This window comes from Prionailurus bengalensis, chromosome B2 (genome assembly GCF_016509475.1).
Source record: "Prionailurus bengalensis isolate Pbe53 chromosome B2, Fcat_Pben_1.1_paternal_pri, whole genome shotgun sequence".
Taxonomy (NCBI): domain Eukaryota; kingdom Metazoa; phylum Chordata; class Mammalia; order Carnivora; family Felidae; genus Prionailurus; species Prionailurus bengalensis.
In genome coordinates, this window is record NC_057349.1 from 101,558,250 (window position 1) to 101,571,737 (window position 13,488).

Sequence of the window (13,488 nt, forward strand, 5' to 3'; positions counted from 1 at the left end):
CTTGGTTACACAGCAGACTCTTGGTTTCAGCTCAGGTCATGATCTCTTGGTTTGTGAGTTCAAGCCCTGCCTAGGGCTCTGCGCTGAAAGTGTGGAGCCTGCTTGGGATTCTTTCTCTCCCTCTCTCTGCCCCTCCTCCCCTTTCTCTCTCTCAGAAATAAATAAGTAAGCATTAAATACATAAAGGGCAAACATATGTGGAATTGTGGTTCCTTTACATGTATAATGAAGTTTATTGTTTATCTCGTTTTTGTCTTTTGTATTTACCAACAGTAAAATGTAGGTCCATATTGAAAATTTATGAAAAAAGCAGCCATTCTTGCTTCTGTAAGGTGATTTTGTGTGTGTGTATATATGTGTGCGTGTGTGTGTGTGTGTATATATATATATACACATACATATGCTTACACATATATACACATATATATCCATACATACATACATACAGACAGACATTCATATACACACAATACATATATGTATATAATATATATGCAGTAGTCTACTACTGGTTCAGTTAACCACTTATCATAAGAAGGAAAAAGTGTATTTTAATACAAAGTATCATGGATATGAGAGTTGTGGTTTAGGATTAGTGTCTCTTTAGTATTATATGAGAATGCTGAAATGATAAATTAGTGTTCAATCTGACCTTTCTAATCACTGATCTGTATAAAAAAAAGACCCCCATATCCCGTGGGTCCTTCTGCTCCTCTAACATCTGTCATATTTTCTACGTATCCTTCTGTGAATTATAAATAATGATATCAGCAAAATTGGGACTTTTTCTTGTAAAGAGTTATTTTTGCTAATTTACTGCTTCATCTCTCGACAGTGTTATAAAATTCTCGGGCCGCTGAGCTGCTTTTTATATTCCAGCCAACCTTAAAGTTATTGAATGAGAGTCAAAAGGATAATCAAATCAATATGACGTTTAGCTATTTTAATGTATCTTTAAGGACTTCTATTATATAGTGACTCTCATTTTCATTTAAACGTTTCTTCCATTCGAATGTTTATCTCCTATTTGATTAAGTGAGATTTCTAAGTTCAGTTATGGAAATGCAGTGCATTTATTGGATAAATGAAAAGACGCCCAGTTGAATTTAAATTTCTGAGAAACAATGAATATTTTTTCAGTATAAATGTGTCCCAAGTATTGCATGGTATGTACTTATACTATAAATTATTCACATTGTTTATTAGGAAGTTTAATTGAGCACCCCCCCCTTTTTTTCAATGTGCTAAATTGGCATGGTACCTCTACACCTGATCGCTAGCATCATTGACAGAAGACTCAACATTTCAACCTGCAGAACAAGGTAAGTGAGGAAAGAGATTGCCCTAACATGATAGGACACATTTCTCATTTAGTTATCTCAAAGGCCGGTTGATTTCACTGAAAATGACCAGAGTTTTCATTAACTAGATCAGTAAACCCCAATCAAAAGGAAGGTGTGTGAGCAGGAGTGATTTTTAAAATGTAAAAATTTAAACAAAATATCCTGTGAAAGTCTTCTCTTTTTTTTCCCTTTTCTTTTTTTTCTTGGTTTCCAGCTTTGTATAAAGACTTTGCTGAAGACCAGAGGTTGTCAGGTGGATGCGAGAGGGATCACTTTATCACGGTGACTGGTGTCTCTGGTAACCATAGCAACCTGATGCCAACCACACAGCACCAGAATCAGGGACAGAGGCACAGACTTGACCATGATGTGGCGAGGCCCTGGAAATGGTGCCACCAGGCAGTTCTGGCCCTTTGGCAGGCCTGAGGTAGCTCTGGGCCAACATGGTGCAACTAAAGTTTTCTTGGCAATATTTTTTGGGTCCAGAATGGATAAAGTCAGATCAACTACTATTAATGTCTCTATTGGCTTTTCAATGAATATTCAAACACAGGAAGCAGCCTTCCTGGTGACTAAGGAGGAGTCTAAGAGAAGGATATTTTCTATGGCAGCTGTTGGAGTTAAGCTTGGAAATTAAAAAGTGCACAGATAGCACCCCTGTTTCACACGGGACAGTGGATAACACTCCTGAAATAAAACTTGGCATTAAAATCCATCCTAGTGTTGACTGAGGGTTGAAAATGACCAGCTCTTGGGGCGCCTGGGTGGCTCAGTCGGTTAAGCGTCCAACTTCGGCTCAGGTCATGATCTCACAATCCGTGAGTTCGAGCCCTGCGTCGGGCTCTGTGCTGACAGCTCAGAGCCTGGAGCCTGTTTCAGATTCTGTGTCTCCCTCTCTCTCTGACCCTCGCCTGTTCATGCTCTGTCTCTCTGTCTCAAAAATAAATAAACATTAAAAAAAAAAAAAGAAAATGACCAGCTCAAGTCAAAGTCATCTTGAAAAACGTGTGCTTTACTGTATGAGCATGTTCACTTCCTCCATTTTCCAGTTTTACTCCAAAAGGAAGAGAGAAAAGACAAATCCTTCTTAAAAGGGCAAATGACTTTTCCTCCCATGAACTTTCAAAAAAATTATGTGAGGTATATTTGTATTGTGAGCCAGTGATTATTAAAAGTAATAATTAAAGTGGAACCTATGTAAGTAATTAGGGTGATGTTTAAAACTCAGATGCCTTTTTAGATTCCACATATAGGTGAAATCACATGGCATTTGTCTTTTTCTGTCTAATGTACTTCACTAAACATAATATCCTATAGGTCCCTCCCTGTTGTCACAAATGGCAAGATTTCATTCTTTTTTATGGATGTGTAATCTTCCATTGAATATATACACCACTTCTTTATCCATTCATCTATCAATGGATACTTGGGTTGCTCCCATATCTTGGTTGCTGTAATTAATGCTGTAAGAATTATAGGGGTGCATATATTTTGTTTTGAAATAGTGTTTTGTTTTGTTCAGGTAAATACTCACAAGTGAAATTACTGGGTTATATGGTATTTCTATTTTTAGTTTTTTGGGGAACGTCTATACTAGTTTCCATAGTGGCTGTACCAATTTACATTCCCACCAACAGAGCACAAGTCGTCCCTTTTCACCATATCCTCACCAACAACCATTATTTCTTGCCTTTTTGACATTAGTTGTTCTGACTGGTATGGGGTGATATCTCATTGTGATTTGGGCTTGCATTTTCCTAATGATTAGTGATGTGGAGCATCCTTACACGTGTTTGTTGGCTATCTGTATGTCTTCTTTGAAGAGATGTCTATTTGGGTCCTAGCTCAGTTTTAAATCAGATCCTTTATGTTTTTGGTGTTGAGTTTTATGAATTCTTTATATATTTTAGATATTAACCCTTTAACAGGTATATCATTTGCAAATACTTCTGTCATTTTGTTTATGTCGATGGTTTGCTTCACTAAGCAAACCTTTTTAGCTTGATGTAGTCCCAACTATTTATTTTTGGTTTTGTTTCTCTTGCCTGAGGAGATAGATCCAGAAATATATTGCCAGGGCCAATGTCTAAGAGATTACTGCCTATAAATATATTTTTTTAAAACCTTTCAATGCCTTACCTGTAGATGTTACCTTTTATACGATGTAGACTGTTTGCAGACAAACTTCTCATTTGCAAATAAGATTGAAAGAAAATGCTCTTTATTTTGATTTGACATTGGGAAGCAGAGAAGTATTTTCTAGTTGCAAACTGGTTCTCATTACATCTTGTCAATGATTTAATAAGATTTAAAACTTTAGTGAAATTTAATTTTATTGAAAGTTGTGATTTTTAATATGTAAAAAAATATTTACTAAATGCACACAAGTGAATGTATGGTATCTCAATCCTAAAACATAATCCAACCAACCATGAATGGCTATGTACTTGTACATATTCATTTATTATGACTACTGAGCATGAATTTGAATCACATTAAACACCTTCTTCAAATAGGAATTTGTTATTCCCCAAATAGGAATCATGTTTTGTCTTCTCTTGCCATATAACCCTACAATAAATTAAACCCTAGGTTTTAGAGTCCAGTGGTAAAAAAAATAATTCCCTATTCTATTGAGAGAACAGACCCGGTTCTATCATACCTTAGTGTTTATATGTGAGACAGATTTATCATTCGTATATAGATTTGAGAGGAGTTCTTGGAAATTCTTTGGTTTTCAAAATAAGTATCAATATTTCCTTGGTGTAAGGTAAAAAAGCCGCTAGGCAACTTCTTACTAGCTTCTTAGACAGCTAGAATAGTTCCTTCTTTTGAAAATCAGTGCCTCCCCTTTATAAATGAAATGGGAAAGAAAACATGGCAAGAGGGAGCCATAATTGACCGCAATTGAGAATAAATTTGGAAACAGTGAATGTGGTAGCTTAAAAATAACTACACAGGGGCGCCTGGGTGGCTCAGTTGGTTAAGCGGCCGACTTCGGCTCAGGTCATGATCTCACGGTCCGTGGGTTCGAGCCCCGCTTCGGGCTGTGTGCTGACAGCTCAGAGCCTGGAGCCTGTTTCAGATTCTGTGTCTCCCTCTCTCTGACCCTCCCCCGTTCATGCTCTGTCTCTCTCTGTCTCAAAAATAAATAAACGTTAAAAAAAAATAGCTACACATTCTTTGCTGCACTTCCCATCCAGAAGTAAAATCTAACTGAACTCCCCTTGAAACTGAGCTGGCTTTCGTGATTTCTTTGACCTGTAGAATGTAGTAGAAATAATGTTCTGGGGTTTTTGTAGCTATGTAAGAAGGCTTCCATCTTCTTCGGCATTGCAGTGTTTTCTCTGGGCATCTGGGTCTGTCTATAAGAAGTTCAGGTACCGTGAGACCACCATCCTGAAGACGTCATGTGCAGGTTCTCCAGTTGATAGTCTTGGTTGAGCCTCTGCCAAGATGCCTGACATGTGAGTAAAGCCATCTTGGAGCCTCCAGAATGGTCCTATCCACTGAATAGCGCCAAGTGAGGCTTATAAATACAACATGGAATAGAAGAATCACTCAGCCCTGCCCCAATGTCTGACTCAAAAAATCCTAAGATATAGTAATATAGTTGTGGCCTTAAGCCACTAAGTTGTAGGGTCTCTTGTTATGTAGCAAGAGATAACTGGGACAGACTTCTCTGCTGGCAACCCAAGTTGGTTCTAAAGCAGGGCAAGTCTGTTTTTGTGAATGATAACTCTACTGCTTGTGACCTATCATCTGGGTGTGGCTGGCCTTATTTCCACTAGTTGGAAATACTAGTATCTTGGTCAAAGGTGGGAGCTGGGATAAACTAATACCCCCGTGAAAAATAGTAATGTTGCTGTTTGATGTTCTTTTTGCTTTAAGTTCTGGCCCTCTCATGCCCTTACCAGTTTTCCTTAAGCTACAGCTGTGCCCCTGGCCCTCAGAACAGTGTCTGGGTCTGGTTAGCTGTCGCCAGACACACTGATAATCTGGCTAATTACCTTTTACCTTGCTCAGCCTCTTTGATGGTTATGCACTGAAGCCAGAATACCACTAAAAAGTATTAAGACAGAGGGGCAGTGAATCAACTTTAGATGCTGTCTTAGTTTGCTGGAGCTGCTGTGACAAAACACAATAGACTGGGTAGCTTAAAAAATAGACATTTATTTCCTGCATTTCTGGGGTCTGGAAGTCTGACATCAGTGTGGCAGCGGACTTGGGTTCTGTTGAGAGCCTTCCTCCTGGCTGGCAGACAGCCTCCTTGTCATTGCGTGCTCACATGGCCTTTCCTGCATGCGTGTGCAGAAAGATTTCTCCCTCTTCCCCTCTCTTTTTAAACATTTGTTTATTTTTGAGAGAGAATGCGAGCAGGGGAGGGACAGAGAGAGATGGGGACAGAGGATCTGAAGTGAGATCCATGCAGGCAACGGTGAGCCCGATGTGGGGCTCGAACCCCCTGAGATCATGGCCTGAGCTGAATCTGGACACTCAACCAATTGAGCCACCCAGGTGCCCTCTTCCTCTTCTGCTTTTAAGGGTATTAATCTCATCGTAAGGCTCATACCCTCACGACCTAATCTAAATGAGATTTCCTGCCAAAGGCCACCGCCACCAAATAGCGTCACATTGGAGGTTAAGGCTTTAATATATGAATGTTACTGGAGGGAGGACACAGTCCATAAAAAAGGTATATAGAAAATAGCGTAGCAGTCCTGAGACTGCTATCCTTACAAAGTCCTGCTTGCAAGGTTGGCCCTTGGCTGATGTCTGAGAACTCATATTTTGGGAAGGTTCCTACCAATCTCTAACTGATGAGAGACGTTCACTGTGCCTGGACTGTTTGTATAAACAATGTGGTTTATGCTGAACACCTGCTTTCCTTCTGGGAGTCTGGAATTTTGGTATGTGCTCAGCAGTAAGTGCCTATGTGACCAACTCCCCCCCCAAAAAAAACAACAAAAACCCCTTGGGTAATGAGTCTTTACTAAGCTTCCCTGGTAGACGATATTTCACATGTGTTGTCATAATTCGATGCCGGAAGCATTAAGCATGTCTTGTGTGACTCCATCGGAAGAGGACTATTGGAAATGTGTGTCTAATTTCCTCCCGACTTCTCTCCTTGTGCCTTTTCCCGTTGGTGATACTGCTTTGCATCCTTTCTCTGTAATAAATCATCAACCTGACTGTGACTGTATACTGAGCCCTGTGAGTCCTCCTGGTAAATTACCAGACCTGTGGTGGTCCTGGGGACGTCAAACACAGATGGCAAGAACAGAAGCAAAGGAGAATTAGACACACGCACACACACACACACACACACACCCCAATGTTCCAATTGAGACTGTCATATGAGAAAATTTTAAGATTTGTAATGAAAGAGAATTTGGAGTTTTATTAGATAATGCCAGTAATATGCATGTGTTAATCCTTTATATGCTTGCTTAACCGTCTCCACTTTTTGCCTGCTTTCCTATCCTCAAATCGCTCCCCAACCTGCTTCAGTGCAACGTCATCCCTGCTCCCTCCGCAGCCCTGATCCAGCTCGCTTTGAGCCTCCGTCCTACCCTCTGTCACTTCTTGTCCTTCATTTTACTTCTTCAGCAGCACCTCCCACAGCTGAGCTCTTGCCTTGAAATCCTTTCTTCTCTCGGCTTTCGCAATACTGCTGTTTCTCGATTTCCCTCTGACCCCTCCATCCATTCCTTTCCAGTTTCCTTTGCTAATTTTGCATCCCGTTTCAAAGCTTCAAATGTTGGAATGACTTGGTGCTGAGCTGCGTTCTGTTCCTTATTTAAACACGCTCCCTAGTCACGTGGTTTCTAGTCTCCTGGCTTTAAATATCACCCAGAAGCTGAAAAGTCTAAGATTTATGGCTCTACACTGAACTCTCCCTTGAGTGCCAGGCAACCACTTCGACTCTTTGCTTAGAAGCATAAAGGCTTTTCAAATTTAGAATGTTCAAAGCCGAACTCCTGATTCTTTGTCTCAATACTCTTATCTTTGTCCAAACCTTCTCCTCTCCCTGTCCTCTTGTCTTTATAATTGCTGTTTATCAATCCCACTCAATATCTGCTCTAACTCAGAAGCTACCAACAAATTTTACTCCCAGAAATCAAGGTTCCACTTAAGAACATTACCAACGAGTTTAATGGCTCTAGTGGGGGTCACATGTCTATATCATACCCTAGTAACTCCTGATAGAGGACTCTTTAAACCTGCATTCTTAAACTTTTGTAAGGACACAAGCCTCTTTGAGAATTTGGTAATGATGGATCCCTCAATAAAATACACATAATCACTTAAACAAAGCAGTATAGAAATAACTTCAAATTGTATACATATATATATATATATATGAGCAAATATGAGCACATGTCTATACAAACTATATAAAATATACACACACACACATATATATGTATCTATACATAAAATTTCAAATGCATTAAAACAAGATGTGGAAAAATCAAAATCATAATGGGTGAATTATAAACAAGCTTACTGTACAAGCGAGGATAGTTTAGGTATGCTAGAGTAAGGAGTCAATGCCAAAAATCTCAGTTTCTTTCACGTGATACATGTCCATTGCTGTTTGGCACTTGTATCTCACACCATACCTTCAATAAATACATGATTAAAATCTGCTCTAAGCCTAGTTTCAGCCACCATCTTCTCCTGCCCAACTGCCAAGAGCCTTGTAATAATCTTTGCTTCCGTTATGGTTCCTACCCACAGTTATTTTTTGTTATTATGGCGTATGGAGCAGGATGGAAGGGAGTGAGTGCTGGAAATAGACTGTATGAGTGAGAGTCTTAGACTTGCCATTTAACTAATTTTGTCAGTTTTCTAATCTTTAAATGATAACCATAATGATATCCATTACAGAGTCATCGTGAGGATTATGTAGATTGACATATGGAAACATAAAGCATTCGGATATCACCTAGTACAAGAAACAATATTAGTAATTATTCTTATTGCTATTAACGTTCTCCAGAAAAAGAGAACCAATAGACGGTACATATATATGGAAAGAAATCTGTTACAAGGGTCTGGCTCACATGATTATGAAGTCCGAAAAGCCCTAAGATCTTCAGTCAGCAAACTGGAGCCCTGGGAAGGGGGCGGGGGTGTGGCAATGATCTAGTTTGAGTTCATGTTCAAAGGCCTGAGAACTAAGAGAGCCAATGGTGTAGTTTTAGTCTGAAAGCTGAGACCCAGAAGGAGCTGATTTTTCAGTTCGGGTCCTTAAGGCAGGAAAAGACCAGTGTCCTAGCTGGCACTGTAAGGCAGGAGAGCGCTTATCTAGGCCTTTCTATTCTATTCAGGCCCTCAGCGGATTGTATGAAACCACCCACAGTAGAGAAGGCAAGGTGCTTCACTCAGTCTACCGCTTCAAATGTTAATCTCATCCCAACACAGCACCACAGACACCCCCAGAACAATGTTTGACCAAATGTCTGGGCAGGTGATGGCATAGTCAGACTGACACATAAAATTATCCGTCAAAATTTGTATTGTTACTAACCCGCTCCTCAGCCTGAGTCAGCTTCTAAAAATGTGAATCAGATTGCATCCTTTCCCTCCCTGCTCCTGTCCTCCAAAGACCCGCCATCACAGTCCTTACGGGCACAGGGCAGACTCTGTCAGTGAGAGTCCCCTCCACACTGCCATACACCCCTTCAGCCAGGCTCTTTCGTTTAGATACCACACGTTTATCAGACGCTCCTCTCAAGGCCCTCCCTTCAACTTCCAGAGAAATCACACTGAAGTCTTGCGTTGTCTATCTAAATCATTTCTCACGATGTTGGAGGCCAATAAAATACATACACACGCACATACCATGGTTACCACAGTACTGTCATGTTTCTCCAAATAAATCCTCTCTTAAGTCGTCAACTCCCCCAATTAAACTATTGGCTGTTTGTTTATATCACCAGGAAGTAGATGTTGTATTGAGTTCCTTTACACTTGGATATTTTCTTTGCAGGTCTTATAGATGGTCTAGCATTTTACTATAGAATAAGGGGTCAGTTATCACCTATTGTTTTAGGGCTCAACTGAAACTGATTTAAAAAGGGCCCCATTCTTTTTTTTTCTATTTATTTATTTATTTATTTATTTATTTATTTTTATTATATGAAATTTATTGTCAAATTGGTTTCCATACAACACCCAGCGCTCATCCCAAAAGATGCCCTCTTCAATGCCCGTCACTCACCCTCCCCTCCCTCCCACCCCCCCATCAACCCTCAGTTTGTTCTCAGTTTTTGAGAGTCTCTTATGCTTTGGCTCTCTCCCACTCTAACCTCTTTTTTTTTTCCTTCCCCTCCCCCATGGGTTTCTGTTAAGTTTCTCAGGATCCACATAAGAGTGAAAACATATGGTATCTGTCTTTCTCTGTGTGGCTTATTTCACTTAGCATCACACTCTCCAGTTCCATCCACGTTGCTACAAAGGGCCATATTTCATTCTTTCTTATTGCCACGTAGTACTCCATTGTGTATATAAACCACAATTTCTTTATCCATTCATCAGTTGGTGGACATTTAGGCTTTTTCCACAATTTGGCTATTGTTGAGAGTGCTGCTATAAACATTGGGGTACAAGTGCCCCTATGCATCAGCACTCCTGTATCCCTTGGGTAAATTCCTAGCAGTGCTACGGCTGGGTCATAGGGTAGGTCTATTTTTAATTTTCTGAGGGACCTCCACACTGCTTTCCAGAGCGGCTGCACCAATTTGCATTCCCACCAACAGTGCAAGAGGGTTCCCGTTTCTCCACATCCTCTCCAGCATCTATAGTCTCCTGATTTGTTCATTTTGGCCACTCTGACTGGCGTGAGGTGATATCTGAGTGTGGTTTTGATTTGTATTTCCCTGATGAGGAGCGATGTTGAGCATCTTTTCTTGTGCCTGTTGGCCATCTGGATGTCTTCTTTAGAGAAGTGTCTATTCATGTTTTCTGCCCATTTCTTCACTGGAAAGAAGTGTTTTTTGGGTGTGGAGTTTGGCGAGCTCTTTATAGATTTTGGATACTAGCCAAAAGGGCCACATTCTTATATGTTGTTATATAATCCTTGCCACATTCTTTTCAAAATGGATATTTTCAGGGTCTTCAACAGTGTTTGAAAAAAATCCATGTCCATCAGCATTAGATTCTTTTATTTGTAAACTCTGTAATTCATTAACATTTTAAAAACAAATAATAACAATATCCCACTTCTTTTATTATTTATGTATGCATATGATCTATTTATCTAATGTATATACAGTGTTTATATATTTACATGTCATGACATTCTTGACATTTGATATTTTTAATTTCCATTTTCTTCTATTATTCTCTGTATTTTTTCCAATTTTCTCTTTCATCAATTTATATTTATCTGCCACAACTGAAGTGAAGTTCTTAACAAGCTAAGCAGTTTTTTTCAGCTTCGTTTTTTTAATAATCCTGTCCTTCCACATTTGTTAAGTCCTTAATAATATATGTCTTTTCTGTAAATGCTGTTTATTCTGCTCCTTTGTTTTGTCTGTTCATTTTTTTTACTGTTATCAGTCTCAAAAAATTATAGCTTTACACAATTTGAAACACCTTTGTCATTGACTTTTGGGAATACAGAAAATTTAGGTTTTTTAATGTTTATTTATTTTTGAGAGAGACAGAGTTTGAGCGGGGGGAGGGGCAGAGAGAGAGGGAGACACAGAATCTAAAGAAGGCTCCAGGCTGTAAGCTCTCCGCACAGAGCCTGATGCGGGGCTCAAACTCATGAGCTGTGAGATCATGACCTGGGCTGAAGTCAGACACTAGACCGACTGAGTTACTCAGGCATCCCAGAGAATGTTAAAACTAAAGGGTTGTAGGGCGCCTGGGTGGTTCAGTCTGTTAAGTATCCGACTTTGGCTCAGGTCGTGATCTCAAGGTTCCTGGGCTCCAGCCCGGTGTCTGAGCCCTGCCTTAGGCTCTCTGCTGTCAGTGGGGAGCTGCTTTGGATCCTCTGTCTCCTCTTTCTCTGCGCCTTCCCCGCCTCTCTGCTCCTCCTCTGCTCTTCCCCTGCTCCTCTTCTCTCTGTCTCTCAAAAAAGAAATAAAAATAAACATTTAAAACTAACAGGTTGTGCGTGTGTGTGAAGAAACGGAATCAAAGTAATGTGAAATGTGAAGAAGTAGAATTGGTAGTCAGTTATGGACTTGCCATGATACTAAGTTTCCAACACTAGAAAGTCTCTGGAGACTGTTTTTGTTCAGCTGATTAGAACTCCCAACGGAGAAATTTATTCTGTGTATTGTCCATTGTGAACTTCTGAATGGAAAACCAGTAGAGGAATGCTCTAGGAGATACTCTTTATTCAAATTGTGTTTCTACCCATCCCCCTCCAGTTAGAGCTTTTGAAGAGTTAGCCGCATACCAATAAGTTCCTCTATGCTATGGCTAAGAGCAGAAAATTAAAGCCATACTCTCTGTCAATAACCCTGGAATAATTTACAGAATGATTTACTGAATCCTTTGGGAGGACCTGGAAAGTACACTTAGCATGCTATTTCTAACACTGAAGCACAAAATGTCAGCCTTGCTTTTCCGTTTCTTTTATCTCCTGGATACCTAAGAGTTAGGAGGAAACTCAGACTCCTAAATAAGAGTAATTCAAATTGAGAACGGGAAACAAGGAGAAAATGAGCAAATCGATGATTTTGGATTTGGTATGCAATTCTTTTACAAAATCATTTCTTTCTTTAAAGGAACACTTCTAAACAGCCAGATTTTAGTGTCAGTACAAGAAATACTGCTCAGTCTCAACTACTCCATTAATAAAAAAAATGTAAAATTCGAATTTTGGGTGATATAAACACATTTTCACTGATTCATCACTAGTCATTTTGGCATCTTAGGAAGACTGAACTTTAAAACTGATGACACAACAAACAGTGTTAGCATTAACTGCCAGATATTTGGGCCAATAGCTTTTGGATCTTGAAAAAGGACTCGATTCCAAGCCTAAAGTTATTGGCAATTAGCGGGAGGAGTATGGTCGTGAGAGAGTTTCTTTTCTCCTTCACCCTGTTTCTCTTGATCATTGTGTTTAAAGGACCTGGATGCATTCAAGTGATCTGTTGGGTCCCTTGCAAAACAAGAATAGCTTTTGTTGTACATTATAATACATTAGGGTACAGATGGAGAATTAACGCATATCAATGAAACCCAAGGCCCATTTCACACATACTCCACTCGAAAGCAAAAGGTACACCACAGCAAAAGAGGACTTGCCCTTGCTAATGCAGTTACTAGCATGGTGATCACAATGATGCCTAGGGGAAGCCAAGGATCCAGGTAGGTGTGTGCTTGTTGGTGAACTAGAGCGGTAGAGGGAAGAAGAGTTATCATAAAAGCAGGAGAAGGAGATGGGAAGGAGACAGCATTCTGGAACCTCACGAGCAAGGATCTTGGTATAACCAAAGAGCAGGCAAGTGAAAATAACAACTATTTGTACCACACTAGGTTCCCACAGTTTCCTAATACCGTCTTTAGTAAGATGGTGTCCTTTCTCATAAAAGACTAAGCCTGTGTGCCTTAATCACCCGTACAGACGTTAAAGTAGAAATTATATTTAGTACATGTCTTACTGCCTTAGGGGTAAGCCTGAACTTGGAGACGGGAGCATCAGTATGTTTGGCTTGAGAAGCTTATAACACACCTGATGATAGTGACAAATGGAGTTTCCAACACCCGTCGATTAAAAAGTTAAGCTAAGCTGGACATTTCTCAATGAAAATAAATAATGTTGATTGATCATAGTTTTTCCATTTTGAAGTGTTCCTCTGACAAACGAGAGGCAGAGTCTCCAGTGCCTGAATAAATAACACGTGGGAAGGAGTAGTTTCAAGCTTTTGCCATGAGAAGTGTCTTCTCAGTTAAGGATGTAACATTGGCATGATGGCAGACAGTTCAAAGAACTCACACAATGGTTTTGGTCAAGCTGACTGTGCCGGACTTTTCACATGCGCTTTCAATGGAAACAGTCCCTGTTCTCAAATTCTGCCTAGTAGCTAAACCACAAGGGATAATCATTTGCCTGCAGTTATATTATTTCTTCATGAAAGGAATGTGTCATCATACCTCCAATGTATGTATTAGG